General features: G+C 46.7%; 1 protein-coding gene across 5 annotated transcripts in view; it reads right to left on the bottom strand.

Annotated features, from left to right (window-relative positions):
• Positions 1-17,571, bottom strand: part of LOC135394086 (dopamine receptor 1-like) — a 246,003-nt gene that overhangs the window by 36,988 nt on the left and 191,444 nt on the right. The window lies entirely within an intron of this gene.

The raw sequence follows: 17,571 nt of genomic DNA, 5'->3' as shown, positions 1-17,571 counted from the left end.
GGCTTTTGCGGATCGGATGCGGATGGTGCGTTTTGCTCAGCGGATCGGATGCGGATGTAAACTGTTGTGTATGCCGCGGATGCGGGTCGAATGCGGATGCAAAAAATCTCATCCGCGCAGGGCTCTAGTTCACAAAACAGCCAGTCATATGGCGGCATTGAAAAGGGCGAATCGCTCTCTTTCCTTACGTTATTCCTCTGAACGAAATATTTTATTTTCTGGCGGTTCTTTTTCTTGCAACCTGCCTGCCAGACGGCGGCAAGCTTCTCGGGGGGGGGGGGGGGGGGGTATTCTAGAGAGTATTGTGTCCTGGGCCGACTTCAGTAGGACGTATGCGGGCATTTGCGTGGAAACGGCTGAGTAAAATTCAGGGAAAACGTCGAGAGGGCACATCTACGGTTTGAACCCCACAAGTCTTGGAGAAAAGGAAGTTGGGTTAGCTATTCGGCCACAAAAGCTTTTTCTTTTGTCCCCAGGGCACGCACGTATGTTTGCGGAGAAACAATATTTACACCGTACATACCTGTTGTCCCAACTTGCGTGCACCAAGATTTTAAAAAGTGTTTAACGCGAATGAAACCTACTGAACGTGTATAGGAGCCCTGTATCGTAATCACCAGTATTCTTTTAATTGTGCCTGTTTAAATATACCTATATGAGACTACTTGGCCAATTCTTAAAATATTGGCCTAACAGCGGACGGGTGTTTCCAACATGGTACGCTTTGTGCGCCTCCCTTTTTTTTTTTTGAGGGGGAAGGGGTAAAAGAAAGCCCGCGAAATAAAAAATACCACATGACAACTCGTATTAACGCACATGACATTCCACCAGCTCCCGTAGCATAGTGGTTAGGATGGTCGCTCTCCACGCCGAGATTGGGAGGTAACACGGGTTCGAAGCCCGGTACCGGCTGTACTGTCTGAGGCTTTTCCTGGGTTTTCCGAAGACTTTTCGGGCGAATGTCGGCACCGTTCTCCCTTTAGCCGGCCCAGGACGCATACTTTTTTTTAATTATTATTCCGTGTTAGCGCCGCGACGCAACTGTGGCTATGAGCGGCGTACAGACGTGGACAGATGGAGAGGGGACAGCAGGAAGGAGTGGGAGACAGGGGGGTTAGTGTGCGTCCTGGGCCGACTTCCAGGGAAACTACCTACCTACTTGACCTCTTGTTCGACACTCAATTACAGGGTTCCTGGTTTTCGGAGTTTATAATGTTTGGGACCTTCGGAAATGTGGCAGGTGTAGCTGACAAACAGAAGTTATCCTGCTATTTCATAATGTTACAAGCCCATTCAATGTTGTATCACTGTAATTTGTTTTTGGGTGCATTTTTGCCACGTTTCCGCAGATTTAAAGGGTAATTAAATGGACTTACATATTATATGTAAGTCCATTTAAATTACCTTTCAATTATCCTCAGTTACTTCCACTTGCCCTTAATTTAATTACCGAAGGTAATCGCAGGTCACCTGAGGTAATCTCGAATTTCATTTAATTCCCTGTAATTACGTTTACTTGCTTAACTACTCTCAATTTCGCTTTAATTTGCGTTAATTACATTTAATTACCTCCGGTAACCTGCGGTTACCTTCGGTGAACTTTAATTTCATTTAATTTTCCTCTTAATTATATTACATATATCTTGTAAGGTGTCAACGAGGAAGACGGGAGGGTGGGGTCACGAACAAGAAAGATGTCACAGTTTGGAGTATTGGATTCCTTCGAGAAGGAACATTACATATCTTACATTCATTACCTTTAAACTCAGCTATAGAAATAGAAAGAAAAAAATGGAAACGTAAACTCAGCTTTCTTGTTTTAATTATCTTAATTGCCTCTAATTACCTTTAATTACGCTTACCTCTTACTATTAATTACCTTCGACTACTTCGATTTGAAACCATTTACCTCCATTTACATGCCCACTTATAGCTCAGCCTCGACGAGGCTTCACCATCTCATACACGGGCACACACACATACATAGAGCTTTTTCTATTTTGGCACTCCTAATGCTAACGCATTAAAAAAAAAAAAAAAAACATGACATTCCACATGGCAACGTAGTGTTTGTGCTTGTTAGTTGGGGCACCCATACAGCACATACATAGCAGATATACATACAGGGTGTCCCAGAAAACGTGTCATTGAATTATAATAATAAAAAAACTAGACCACCTAGAGTCATGCGGTCAATGGCATTTGTTCTTACTGGGTTTTTGCCACCTCCTCATGTGAATGTCGTGTAACGTAAGTTTAATTATGTAAATTTTTGTGAGCTTAAGTCGGAAATTTGCCTAGTAAAGGTCACTTTTTTACCTCACCAATGTGAAGAGCGTGTCTAATTTAGTCAAATTAATGATAATTGACAGGGATATTCAGGAGCTATCCCATCGGAAAAAATAGCTGAACATCATGCTCTACGGAGGTCGCACAGAATAGCGCATGATGAATTTTTCAGCGCAATCTTTGTTAGTCCGACGAAAGGAGGTTCGAAACCCAGCCCTCCCCGACATCGCAGCAAGAGATAAAACAGGCACGGCTTATCACGTCCGACTTTCGCTGGGATAATGCTTTCCCTCTCCCAACTTTAGGAACTGTTACTTTTTCTACTATCACTCTGTGGGCTGGCTTCGGAACCTCCTTTCGTCGCACTGAGAGCGATTGCGCTCAAGAAGTCATCGCGCGCTATGGTCCGGTGCTCCGAAAAGCATGCTATTCGGCTATTTTCGCCGATGGGATAGCTCGTGAGTATCACTGTGAATTATCATGAATTTGAGTGAATTCGGCACGCTCTTCATATTGGTGGGCTAAAAAAGTGACCTTTACTTGGCAAATTTCCGAGTTGAGTTCGAATGAGTTCAAAAAATGATGCGAGTAGACTGACTGGCGCTGAGACTGTGTCTTTAATGTCCAGAGAGAATGTCCGAGAGCGAGCCGGGGGGACGGTGGCACGCGCTCAGGAAAAACATCCACTCGTCTTCATGTAACAATATCCCCCTCACGGAGAGGTTGATCATCCTGATCAACTGCGGGCGAATGGTAGGGTTTCAGTCGGGAGACACGTACGACGTCTTCTTTTGATGTTCTCCGGGATGACCGATGTGCACTCTCAGTAGCTTGGACGACGTAATTCACCGGCGACGTTTGACGTTTGAATTGATACGGGCAGCACAGCGTGGTGATGGCGATGGTTTAATGGACAGAATGAGAATGGCCGTGCGTGACACGCGCCCGTCCCTGCCTACACTGTCGTCGTCGTCGTAACAATATTTACATAATTAAACTTGGAGTACATGACATTCACATTAGGAGGTGGCAAAAACCTAATAAGAACAAATGCTCTTGACCGCATGATTCTAGGGGGCGTAGTTTTTTATTATAATTCAATGACACGTTTTCTGTGACACCCTGTATACACGGTGTAAGAACAAACAGCAACATACTCGTATACTCGTATTTATGTTTCACTTCATGCTAATCTGTTCCTTCTCCCTTTTCTTTCATTTTCCAGCCACTGGACCCCTTAGCATGTGTTCTTTCATCTTCCTCCACATCTTATTGTTGACCAAGGCCATAAAATTTTTGAGGACAATTCTAACGTTTACATATTCCCATGAAGTATTCAGGAGCTTAGGACATCAGGAACGTTTAAAATATGAAAACGAGTAAATATAGGATTTCTCGTGCAATCATTCTGAGTGGATACATGTTGTTCGAATAAGCAGACGCGGATTTCAAACATTTGGAGCTTCGATTCCCATAAACTGCGCCCATTTGAAGCAGCTAAGACATAAAAACATTGTCAGTCGTTGCTCGTCATGTACGTTATTTTTAAAGCCTACAAAAAATGGAAAGATCGAACAAGGGTTAAAACTTGTTTTCTTTAGGTGACTTCCTCGCAGCCAACATATCACTCCCACGGAAATTCGATAATAAGAGTAACTATATTTGAGCTGTTGGTGCCGCCTCAGCGGAAAAAACATCCCAGTACATCATCATGACTTATTTGTTGTTGTTGTTGAGCTGTGCTATTTGCGGACTGGAAGGTAACCCTGAGCTCTGCCACATGAATGTCGGAGCATTCATGTGGCATTAGCACGTCAATGTCGGTTACACTCGAGATAAACGCGTCAAAAACACGACCTTCACTATTGTGCAGTACGATTAGATGTAACTCCGTAAACTGACATTGCCTTGTCTGATAGAGATGTGCGCGGATATCCACGCTACATCGTGACTTGCGGATAGAAGTATAACTATTTGAAATCCGCCCGGATCAAGTGGGGATAAAACCGCGCACCGCTGCGGTTCGGTATCCGCATTTTATCCGCAAATAAGGATTAGTGTCTCTGTGGAGCCACAGTTGACACAAATAATACGAAATGGTGTCGAGCACTTTCGTACTACCTTGCTTTGCCGTATCTTTAAAGCGATAAATTCGCTCCCTAACAGGGAAAAAAAGAAAAGAAAAGAACTGTTAGACGTTTGCAATAGACAATGAACAACTCCCCGTCAATCCCTTCGTTCGAAATCGACGTATTTTCCGAGTTTTCATGTATTTTTCCGTGGTCATCTGTGCAGCGCGGCCGAGCGCCGGGGCAGGAGCATAGTACGGGAAAGGCTCGCGTGACGTTATGTGACGTTGCTTCAGGGCTGGTGATAGGAAGCCGCATCTCGATGGCGCGGAGACGGTCCGCCCTCTTGACGTCACATTGTTCTCAGACAGACGTCGCGCGGGCGTCCTTCTCCGCGGGAAAGCCTACTTGCGTGGATCTCGTTGCTTTCAGATGACTACAATAAATCCTACCGCTCGAGCTGCCTGAAGCTAATGCACGGACCTGACAAAGTTCAAAACACACTACCGTCTGCAACAGAAATCAACGAATCGATGCATGGAGAGCGAACTATCCCCTTAACGGAAACCTTACGCTAGCAATGACAACATGTGCTTGTTCGTACATTGCCTTCGTTCATCTGACATTTGTACCTTTCACAGATTCGTGCAGCAAAAATCAGGTAACTTTGTCGTCCGCATAATTCTCGTGGAGATCGGGCACTACTTACGCATTTGAGTGTCATCGCGTTAAGTAAGAACATGGGCAGTAGCGAAAAGTGATAGAGAGTTTGCAAGATGAACTCTTGGTGTGTACACTCTTAAAAATGAACTTCACCGCATAGCAGGCTCCTAGCCAGCCATCATCTCGAATGATATCGTTATCTGCCCTGATTTGTTGAAAACGGGAGGCGTACGCCTTTTTTGTGACACTTATGCTGTTCATAATTGTCACAGAAAAGGCGTACGCCTCCCGTTTTCAACAAATCAGGGCAGATAACGATATCATTCGAGATGATGGTTGGCTAGGAGCGTGCTGTGCGGTGAAGTTCATTTTTAAGAGTGTAGTCTGAATATGCACTCTAAAAACAGAGCTTCACCGCATAGCACGTTCTCAGCCACCATAATCACGAACGACAATGTTCTCTTCCTTGATTCGATGAAAACGGGGAAGGGGGAGGGAGGGGAGGGGGGGGGCGTACGCGATGCTGGCATGTTGTTCAGTGATATCCTACTTTGAAACACGGTCATACACAGAAAAAAAAAAAAAAAACGTTGATTTTGCAATTTGTGATTTCGGTATCGTGGGTTTGGAGACCCGGGATTTTGAACGCTGGGATATCGTGGCATACACGATGTTGCAAGACTCCCCCCATCATGCTTTCCACCAGCAGCATGGCCGCGTGGGTTAAGGCGTCTCGCTCGTTGGTGTCGTGCTGACTGGAAGGTGGTGGGTTCGACTCCTACCACCGGCTGTGCTGGCTGAGGTTGTCCCTGGGTTTTCCGAAGACCTTACAGACGAATGTCGGTACAGTTCCCCCTGAAGTCGGCCCAGGACGCATACTAACCCCCCTGTCACCCTACTCCTTCCTGCTGTCCTCTCTCCAACTGTCCACATCTGTACGCCGCTCATAGCCACAGTTGCTTCGCGGCGCTAACACGAAAGCAAAAAAAAAAAAATCATGCTTTCCGCGTTTAAACGCATTTGGCGCAGTGTGTAAAGACGCAGTCACCATTCTTTTCGTCCTCTCATACCTTCCACATTACCGGCATTACTTCTCGAACGTATCCACCGTCAGTTGCCCGCAAAATAACGTTAAGCACGAGATCCTTTTGTCTTCTACGACGAGCGACAGGCGTAATAGAAAGAAAGAGACCCAGTGACCTCTATCCATGCAGGACATGTATGGAGCGCTGCAGGAGACGATACTGGAAGTGGACAAGGCGTAATGAAGCATGGAAGGCTCTGGCGATACGGTGGGCGCTTCTTATTGAGATGGTCCTCTTGGTCCGTTAATTGAGGCTGTCAGGGACACTAGGGGGTTCGGACAAATGTTCGGGGTCTTATCTGCACAACGCCCACCCTCTCTTCTTCAGTAAATTGCGACCCCTTTCGTCTTGTTATTCTGAGCGCGTGGCCCATTTGAACGCTACGAGGAGGCTATAGTTGCTGCTGACGAAATAATAATTCCACCACACAATTCCACAATTCATTTTATTATTCACGAATTAATACGGTCCTAGGATATCTCCAGACAGACATCCCACGGTTAAAAACTAGCAAGCGTAGTATTTTATATAACTTTTTGTTTGATGAAGTTCCTGATCGAATGACTGACGTATTAGTGAGTGGACACGAATCTACTTGTTTGTTTGTTTGTTTCTGCGCTTTCATTTATTTTATGGCTGCTACGTAGTTGTAATATGTAATTGATATGAGGTCCCGCCACTTTGGGGGTGGGGGAGTCTGCCTCTGTTGATAAACACTTCGATCGATCAAGTATTCCTACGAATGGTTACGAAATAAATGCGACAAAATGGTCAGGAGGATTATTTCGTAGAAATTCAAAACAAATATCTGTGCAGATACGCCCATTAGGTAAGCTTAAAGATTGCGTCTCCATTATGGCGAATTCGCTTCGAAGAGCTCGGCCAATGTTTTGCTTCGGGAAAATGTAAAGATTATTACATCGGCAGAACCACGTCAGACGTGGAATGCTCCTGAGGAGAGGCAAAACATTTGCTCCAAGGGGGAAAAGTTTTTCTCCTGCCAGTTTAACTTGGGTTCGCATACACTCTTAAAAATGAACTTCACCGCATAGCACGCTCCTAGCCAACCATCATCTCAAATGATATCGTTATCTGCCCCGATTTGTTGAAAACGGGAGGCGTACGCCTTTTCTGTGACAATTATGAGCAGCATTGGGGCAGCGCCCAGCCTGCTGGCCGGCATCAGCCCCATCTCATCATCGTATCTCTATTTGTGTGTGTGTGTGTGCAGCGTTAATAGAGAGTAGAAGGCACCATTTCCTTGAGCTTGAGGAAGGACGAGGATGGAACAGCAACAAGACAGGACGAGGCTCAGGCTGTCTTGTTGCTGTTCCGTCCTCGTCCTTTCTCAGGCTCAAGGAAATGGTGCCTTCTACATCTGCACACCAGCTCGCTTGCCTCCTTGTGTTATGTTCAACGTTAATAGAGAGTTTTACTGCATCGTACGCTATCGCCTTTGCGTACGTAAGAGATAGCGTTGGTGGTTCTGCGCACTGCACGAGGCTCTCTTTCTGTTATGGGCGTGCGCTGAACCATCAACGCTATTCCTTACGCACGCGACAAACGCGATGGCGTACGTTCTACTGAAACTCTCTAATATTATTTGTGAGCTACGTCGAAAAAGTAGGCAGTTACGGGACGTCACCACAAGAAGAAAAGAAAGAAGGAAAATGAATCGAGGGGACGGTTACCACAAAAACCAAAAACAGAAACAAGAAAGCAGATGTTTTGTTTTTTGTTTTTTTCGCGAGCGTGCTTCTCATATCGTAGACTCGCGTAATGTGTGTGAACTACCAAACTGCCTACCCCACTACACCACTACCTTTTTGGAATGGGGTAGGGTCCTGCACTCAACGCAGGGAAACATCCCACATCATCATCATCATCATCCATTCATCTATGTTGTCGTTGTTGTACCACACTGCGAAATAATGCGGTTCACTAAAAACACGGCCGACCGTGTAACGAACAAAGCGATTCAAGTTCAGGAGCAGGCTGATGAGATTTGAGGCAGGCACGCGGAAGGGAGCCTCATACCGGCCTATTCAGTGGCCACCGGTGAGCGGTTCTGCATCAACATAGTTTGCCGTTTCGATAACAACAGTGAACAATGTAGGAGGCGTCGGTCGGAAGCGTCTAATGTCCCTGAAAGGCACGAATTACGACAACGCCGCTGATGCGAGACACGCATATTCCTGTTCTCCAGCGGCGTGGCACAGTGGATACAACATCAGTTCTTTGTCTTTGATTATAAGGTCATGCTAGTGACTTGGAGGTGGTGGGTTCGAATCTTACCACGGGCTGTGCTGCCTGGTGCTTTTCCCGAGTTTTCCAGCAGAGTTTTACTGGATGATTGACATATTTCCCCGCCAAGTTGGTCCATGACGCATACCAATCCCCGCGTCTTTCACATCTTCCTGCTGTCGTCTCTCCATCTCTACGTCTCTGAGCACCGCTCCTAGCCACAGTTGCTTCGCAGTCCTAACGGGAAATAAAAATACTATGTTCCCATCCACGTGAGAAATTCAACGTGACGCAACCATGACGGCCACGGGACGTTTAGTCCATTCAACGTCCGATTGGATGAACTACATGCTTCACTTTCGAATGTCCTGCGCGAACGGTTACAGACCTTCAACTTTACACCACAGTCACGCACAAAGAGCAACGATCATCGGAAGACTGACTCATCAGTTCCTTCTGTCGTGTCTCTCCGACAGGAAAACGCGGACTCGTACGCGGAACTCTTAAGAACGTAAACAGGAACTGTGCGTGCTTTGCTGATCGCGCATATTGAGATTACGAAAATACATTCCGAGTCCAAACAACGGGTCGTGCTCAGAACAGAACCGAGGGCCGTGCACGGCATACGACGTGGAGACACATTATTCGGCGACCCGGGCACGCTATATATAACCTCTAGATTGATTTTTTATAGCACCCCAGAGAGGGAAGAAGACCGCAAATGAGCTGCGGGTTGAGCCCCGCCCATGTGAGTCCATTGATCGCTCAGGTGCGGATTTTCTCCGTTTTTAAACGGCAAGCACAGCTCATGTGCAGCATACAAGCACATGGTTGTGATTTCATCACAAACCCCGAGGCTGTGATGCGTCCAAAATACGTAACATTTTACGCGCACAATATACCGGACGATCTGTTCGTTTAATTTGGTTATAAAAAGAAAAATGTGGAGATTATTTAACAGGAAGGAGGAAGATCTTATAAAAGGAAGGAGTGCAAGGCAGAGAGGGTTAGTATGCGTCTTGTGCTAACTTCAAAAGGAACAGGGCCAACATTCGTCTGGAAAGTCTTCCGGGAAACCTCATACAGCACAACCGGTTGTAAGATTTGAACCTGCCATGTTTAACATGACCCAGTCATGCGACTGCATGCTTGGTTATCTACTTTCCTCTTAAAAGAGAACTTTATCACATTGCACAGTGAAGGCCAACTATCGCACAGAGTGACGCCGTTACGCATTTTTGTGACACCACTACCACTAGGGTCACTGAATAGCTTCAGAGTACTGCGACTGATGTACAACTGCAAGTTCTACGCCAGGGGGCGCCGTGTGGGAACGCCATATTCGCTCCGTTAAGTTCGTCTGCTATGTTAATGACGGATCCCGTCCGTAGACGTTCGTTCTTCCTTCTCTATTCGACTACGCTTTCGCGTCTTCCTTGACAAGAATTGATGGTTGGCTAGGAGCGTTGCATGCGGTGAAGCTCTGCTTTTAGTGCACTTGAGTGCACCTGTCACCTACAGTGTGCCTCCGTCCCCTCAGTATCGGTCATCCTTCATATGCATCACTTTGAAGTCCTCAACTCCCCTCTCCCACTTTCCTTTCATTTTTTTTGGCTCTAGTCGTGACGATGCCCACACTCTTAAAAATGAGCTTCACCGCATAGCACGCTCCTAGCCAACCATCACCTCTAATGATATCGTTATCTGCTCTGATTTGTTGAAAACGGGAGGCGTACGCCTTTTTTGTGACACTTATGCAGTTCATAATTGTCACAGAAAAGGCGTACGCCTCCCGTTTTCAACAAATCAGGGTAGATAACGATATCATTCGAGATGATGGTTGGCTGGGAGCGTGCTATGCGGTGAAGTTCATTTTTAAGAGTGACATTTTAGTGACATAAGAGTGATAATTTTGTCCAATGGGAGTGCGGCGCTCTCAATGTTGCCAGATGGCTGTCGGAATAGTGCCGGGGAAAAGGAATGCAATACTCTGAGCGAAGCAATTCAGTGACACTAACTACAACCACCTTGTCACAATTAACATAACCGCCTAAGTGTCACAAAAAGGCGTACACCCCATTTTTTAAAAACTAATCAGGATGCAGAACGATGTCATTCGGGATGGTGGTTGGCTAAGAGCGTGCAATGCGGTGAAGTTCTGTTTTAAGATTATGGCATTCCACGCCGAGACCGGCAGCTGACCCGGGCTGCAATACGGGCACCGGCTGTGCTGTCTGAGTGTTTTCGTTGAGTTTTCCTCAGACACTTTAAGACAAATGTCACAGCATAACCGTGGTGCCACCGTGTGCGGCTGTGTGCCAGTGGGGCCATACACCACCGGTCACGTGATCGCCAGTCTATGTTTTCAAAAAGAGTTTCGCCAGAAATTTACCGCCCGCGATGGCCCTTTAAAGCTACCGCATTTGAACGCGTTTGGCACAATACTCAAAGATGCCGCCATTTTTTTTAAAACATGAACTTGGAGTCACCACAGAGAAAAAGAAAACACGAATAGTTCGATGAAGGATGAAAGTCACTGAAAAGGTTAGCCAGCTGTGGGACTCGAACCCACATCTTCTGGATTACATTTGAGGCTTTGTATGTATTTGTTCCTTCTATGTTGTTCCAGCCTCAGAACATCAGTTCTTTCACGAATAGTTCCCCTCCAAACTGTCAATCATAAGTGTCCACCAGTTAGCGGGGTTCAACGGGTATGCTTGTACGACTGTCGCAGCTGGTTGTGTTTTACCCTCTGCAGCCCAGAATAAGCCGCGGAGGATTGCCAGTGGAACATCGAAAATTGATCGACCAAACGAAGGCGAGCCACCGGGTCTCGTCGTCATTGGAAGAGTGCGAAGCCGAGTCGGTGCTAACTCAAAAACCAACAATCATACCGCTCTCCGCAGGATCAACACACTGCCAATATCGCTGTGAGAGCGTCTATGAACTTCGTTATGTCAACACAGCGAAGGACCTTTTGAGTTTTGTCTTGGGAAGACCGCGTTGTCTCCTGCGGAGCTGGCGGAGCAGATCAAATGAGGGATTACAGGAGTGTTAATATCGATGACAGTTGGCATTGCCATCTACCGAAACGTCCGGTGCGCCCAAATCTCTAAACCCATTCCACGCACGCATTACAAGAACTACCATAATATCGTTAAGAAGGCTGTGGCTGCCAATAGTATAGTAATAGAAGAGGAAAGCCTTTAGCTCTAACTTACTGGCTTATCATCCGTCAGCGATTTCATCTCACCCGTGTCCCACAGAGGCGTGCTTTTCTCCATCACGCACCACATTCGCGCGCACTCAATGTGGTGTCTATAAACAGGAAGAGCGGTCGCTTATCGAAACATAAAAATAAACGCGAGTGCGTTGGGTCTATTTATACAGAGTTCCCCCTGAAGGCGGACCGGGTCCCCGTGATAGATAATCAATCTGTCAGTGGTGGACGTCTCTTCTTGGACTGGACTGTAGATCTTACACGTCGCACCCCTAATCGATAGCTCACTAATAAGATGGTGCACGTTCGGTCTATTTCCAGGCGTGGCTGTTTCGATCTTGACGCTGTTGGTCGAGGATCAACCCTGTATCGATCACGCGAGGAATAATAAACAACGATAAATAATTACAATAGACACGACTATCCAATATGCGTCGTCATTTTCTGTCGATAACGCGGAGATCTCGCATGCCATATGAGAAAGTGATTGCCACTTGGGAGGTCACCAGTCGATAGGAGTTCCCCTCGCGGATTGGTTCGGAAATGTTGAACGAAAAACCTTGGCTGCATCTTTGAGCATTGCGCGAAACGAGTTTAAATGTGGTTCCGTTTTAGGGCGGGCGTTGGCGGTAAATCTTTGGCCAAACTTTTTGAAATTTTTGTTCAAAGCCTTTTAACGTTTTGTTTAATCGTTCAATTTTTTTACATCGTTAATGTGGTGGTTACACAATTTCAGCGTATACCACAACACAGTCTGGCGATCATGTGTGGGTGGCACTGTCACGTCTTGCCACGTGGCCCTGTAAAAGCAACGGACGTTGGCCCTAGCCCCGATAAACAGCCATCGCATTAACAAGTGTTCTCCTGACCTTTCTCGCCGTCGCTGTTGGAGATCGACTCGTGTCGAGTAGCTGTGACGTCACAGTGAATAGCCAATCGCGGTGCGCGACGGCACGCAAGCTTGCAATGGAACAATCAGGTTCGCTGGCGCCTTTTACACAATGTTTGACATGTTCGATTCTATCGCCTTTCGTGACTACAATATAAGAGCGAGGTGTCCGAACTTGTTAGGACAGACTCGACAAAATTTGCGCATAGAAGTTAGTTTAGTTAGCGCATAGTCCACGGAAAAGCGGATATAGAAACGCGCTACTTTCCAGACTAAGTGGGTGTACACTTGACCTGAACTTGTTACGATTAGCCAACCCGGAACTACTTAGCGAGCAGACGATGGACGGACCCCCCATTTCGAACTCCCGTCTGCAACAACTAAGTATTGGATCTCTTCTACCGCCATTCCATCCTCCAACGCCATATAGTACGGCGAATAATTACGCAGACGACGACGGAGCACATTCGCTGATTGGTTCACATTATCGACCTCCCTGCACGTCCAGGGAACGTCCAACAGAAATTACTTAGCAAACTGTCGACGGCCACCGACTGCAACAATTTTCAGAGAGGACGAAAACATGTGTTATCGTGTGAACAGCATTCGGATCCCAAAGGGATTTGTAACTCCGTAAGTAACTCAGCCTCTACAACGGCGATATGGAAATCGCTGTCGACCCCTATTAGCAACAGTTGCCGACTTAACTCCCTCGGCTAATCCGAACCTCTTGTTGCGTCATTCAAAATTATTTAGCGAAGCGCCATTTGACCGTCTCGTTCGGAATGGACGGAGCCCGGAATGGAATGAGATATTGCGAGGCGTTGCGCAACGTACAGGCGGCTGCTAGTGATGTGTGTGCGCAGAAATGTTAGCCCAATATATTAGTTGTGGGAGACACATTTTAAAACTTGGTGCAAAATACTCAGAGCCACACTCATGTTGCACTAGCTGAAGGAGACCCAATGCGGCAGCATTATTTCGTCACATATCGCCATTAATCTGGTTTTTGAAGGCGCTGAATAGCCAAAAGAGTATTTGTAAATTAGGAAATATATTTGTGATAACGATAGATATTGTTAAGGAAAGAATAATTCTTTGTATGTCTAAGATTGGGTTAACGTTGGGGGTCTTAACGTGACTGCGAACAAATTGCCGAAATCGATCATTGTAGAACACACAAAAAACAAGGACTAACGGACATTGTTCACGATCGGTCAGCGATGAACGCTGTGCGTGTCAGTCCTCGTCTTCAATGCACAAAAAGTGGTTGGTCGCAGCTGCTCCAGAGTGAGAAGAGTCATCAGCCTAGCCGCCAGAGGACTAAACCCACTTCCGGAGTGTTTAGCTCGAGCCGGAGTTCGACTCCATCGCGAAAACGGACCGAAAACGACCCAAACGGAAGTTCCGTCAGCTTTCGGGCGTTTTGGCGCCATTCAAGCAATAGGGAGGGCTCGTCTATCCATCTAAAAAAGTTCGCATCTGCAGTACCGGTACGGTTAGTACTTCCTCCTACTTCAATAAATTCCACGAACGAAAAAAAAATTTTTTTTCGCGCTCTCCGGAACGAAAACACGTGTGGGCACTTGAGTGGAAGTGGCTAGCGTTACGGGTGGCAGTAGGTTCTAGCAGCGTCACTTCCTCGGGAGCGCAAGAGGCGCTACGTCGTGATGCTGGCGGTAATGATGTGAACAGTGCTCCCTGAAGCAGCAGGGAAATTATTCTCCATAAATTTCTCGTTTCGGGTGCAGCGTGTTGTGCAACAAATAACACGAGCTCTTTCGAAGGAACGATGAACGCAGATTGCCTATAGCTCACGCCGAGAGGCTACACCCTCTAGAAACCCTACACCCATTCATGTACGCGATCGAGTGAAGTCGAGGAAGAATTGGGAGACAAAGGTGGTTAGTGTGCGTCCTGGACCGACTTCCATCTGGAACGTGTGCCGGAAAACCCAGGTAAAACCTCAGACAGCACAGCCGGTGATATGATTCGAACCTACCACCTTCCAGTGTACAGCACGACCTTTGGCCATCAACAAGACCATCAACGAGACCATCAACGAGACCATCAACGAGCGGACGCTTTTATCTACTCTGTGGTGGTGGTGGTGTTGGTGATGGTGAAAGGGCTCGCCATTGTTGTCCTCACAGAGGTGGGCAACGTCACTACTCACGCCCTGGGGAATGTGCGTCTTGGGCCGACTTCTAAGGGAACTGTGCCGACATATGTCTCAAGGCCCCCTTTTATTCAGGTAGCACTCCTATCCAAGTACATGATGGTCATGAGCGTGTTTTATTGCTCTTATTCGTACACTTGTGTGGGGCTTAGGACCGTGGCTAGGGAAAACTCCTAAGGCGAGCGATGCACGACCGTAGGAGAAAACGATGTTGGTACATTATGCAGGAAGGTTGACAAGACATTGCGAAGTCCAACAGCGCCCCGCCGGTTCATGAAGGGAGTGAGTGGCACGAGACGAAAGGCTTGGCAAAATGGATATAGAAAGCGATAGATGAAAGCAGCTCCAAGGTTATGCTAAAGATATGCTAAAGACTGGGAACGAATCCCACCCCATCGGTTCTGCTGAGGTTTTTCGTGGGCTTTTCAGCGGGCTTCCCTGAACGGCTTTAGTACGAAGGAGCCAGCTCCCGAGGAATAGAGGGTTAGGACGATCGCTTTGCACACCGAGACTGGGAGGTGACGCCGGTTCGAATCCCGGCACCGGTCGTGATGTCTGAGGTTTTCCCTGGATTTTCAGTTAGACTTTACAGATGAATATTGGCACAGTTTCCCCTGAAGTCGGCCTAGGACGCATACTAACACCCCGCTCTTTCCTGCTGTCTTCTCTCCATTTATCCACGGCTGGACGCCGCTCATAGCCGCCGTTGCTTCGCGGCGCTAACAGGGAATTAAAAAAACGAAGAACAAGGGTGTAATATCATTATTCACCCATTATGCATTACTACGTCATTTCCTATGCCTTGCTAACCAGTGTGTCAATGTACCATGTGTTTGTTTGTGTTGTTTCCTGACGGATGTCTGCACGATAATGGCTGCATGGGCTATTTGGTACATAATAATACTCACTTGCAAGGCGTCTAGCTAACACACGGACGAAGACAAGGAGCGTGTTTTGTCCCTGTGCACCCCTATTACACGGTTAGCCTTCAACGACCGTTGAAACCAACTGCCTTGAAAAACGCGCTTAGCGCCAGCAAGCGTATGATGTATCAACCTCTAAAAGGGCATTAAATCCAATGCTGCTTGACAGGCTTGCTGGCGCTACGCACGTTTTCCAAGGCATTTGGTTTCAACGGTTGTCGAAGGTGCCCTGTCACACGGTCAACGTAAAATGACAATTAACTGAAAGGCCTTCGATAATTCAAAATCGCCTTTGAACTCAACGTAGCCTGTACCGCTGCCACACAAGCAGTTTTCGACGGTCTTTGAAAGTTTCCACATTTTGCCATCGCTGCTGGCGTCTTCTGGCCACATTGTGTTTTGTTTATGGCTCGCTTCGTCCTCTCGCCGGCGTCGGTGCATCTTTCGTCGTTTTCCGTATCTTTCCTACTTTCGTTTCAAAGAGTGTTCTTTGTCACCTTTGTAGTACTCAGTGAGTGAGTCACTCTGTGAATTCCTCTAAAATTGCTTGACTACTTGCCACTTATTGGCCGACCGCTCGCATCGAACAAAACATTCATGCACAAACTATATACACAACGCGAAATCTAAAAAAATCACAAATAAGGATGTACACACAAAATATAATGATAAAATAGGGAAATCTACCTGCGGACAAAAGGCACAATAAGAAAAAAAAAAATAACAAGAGAGCATCTAGCAAAGTGTAGTCAACATGGCTATAAGAACTCTCATTCACAGCGCATTAGGGGAAGATGCGGTGCCCAAGAGTATAGATGTCCACGTCTCGGTGGTCTTTCAGACCCTCAAGGGAGTTCCGTGGCTCTCCTGATGACCCAGATGACAGTTCGACCGAAGGTCCTTGTGAAACGCCGTGTGGCAACACACAATTCGCAGTTGAGTCGATGGACAATGGGCCCAAAGGCCTTTGAGATGCCCGCGTGACAGGGGCGTTTATTCAGAATCCCAAGCACGGAGGGGTGTTAGAAAAAATGGGGGGGGGGGCATTATTGTAGTTACGTCATTACACCTTAACATATCATTACCGACATGTATCTAAAGCTGAAATCGCAGGGGCACCCCCTGCAGGGGGTACACAGACGAAAAAGTTTTGGGGGTGTCTCTGAACATTTGAGGGGCGTCAGGGGGTGTAGGGGGGTCTGGGTAAGTCACTGGGGCCTTCAACGACCGTTGAAACCAATTGCCTTGAGAAACGCGCGTAGCGCCAGCAAGCGTGTAATGCATACAACTTCTAAAAGGGCATTGAATCCAATGCTGCTAGACTGGTTAACACGATACACGATTGCTGGCGCTACCAGCGTTTTTCAAGGCAGTTGGTTTCAACGGTCGTCGAAGGCTGCCCGTGTAACTGGGGTATCAGACTTGCAAGTCAGGTAGTCTTCAGTTTTCTTTCCTTCCACGCTAACCGCCACTGTTGCTCGGTGTCCCTAACAAGGAACTAAAAGCAACTCAGAAACAGGACGGGCAAGGACAAAATTTGAATAGTTTTGAAGAATAAATAGGATTTTTAAAATTAATTATTATTAATAAAATTAAACGTTACTTAAAAACTTTATTTGAATGAGCTAAGTCAGTGCGTAGAAACGTGAGAGACAGGGAAGGGCTGGGACCCCGGGCAATTCGACATCGCTCCACGGTATTGACATCCTTTGCAGCAGGTAATAATTACGACAACAATCGTTCGATGATCCCTGGGGTCCTTTTCAACGAGTCAGCGAGCGACAGAAAATATAATGAGGCGGTTACTGCACGTTTTTGACATGCATTGTTTCGCTTCGTTCCAACGGTGAAAAATATTCTGCTTTGCAAGGAAGAAGAAAGAAGATATAATAAGTACCTCTTGCTGGATGGCTCGTAAAGAGGTACTCGGTGAGAGTGCATGTGCGAGATAAGAGCATGACATGTCATTCTTTTTCTTTTTTTTTTTCTTTGTGTGTGTACAATCGAGAT

This window comes from Ornithodoros turicata, chromosome 5 (assembly GCF_037126465.1).
Source record: "Ornithodoros turicata isolate Travis chromosome 5, ASM3712646v1, whole genome shotgun sequence".
Lineage (NCBI taxonomy): Eukaryota > Metazoa > Arthropoda > Arachnida > Ixodida > Argasidae > Ornithodoros > Ornithodoros turicata.
Note: the sequence above shows the minus strand (reverse complement) of the source record. Positions and strands in the feature narration are given on the sequence as shown.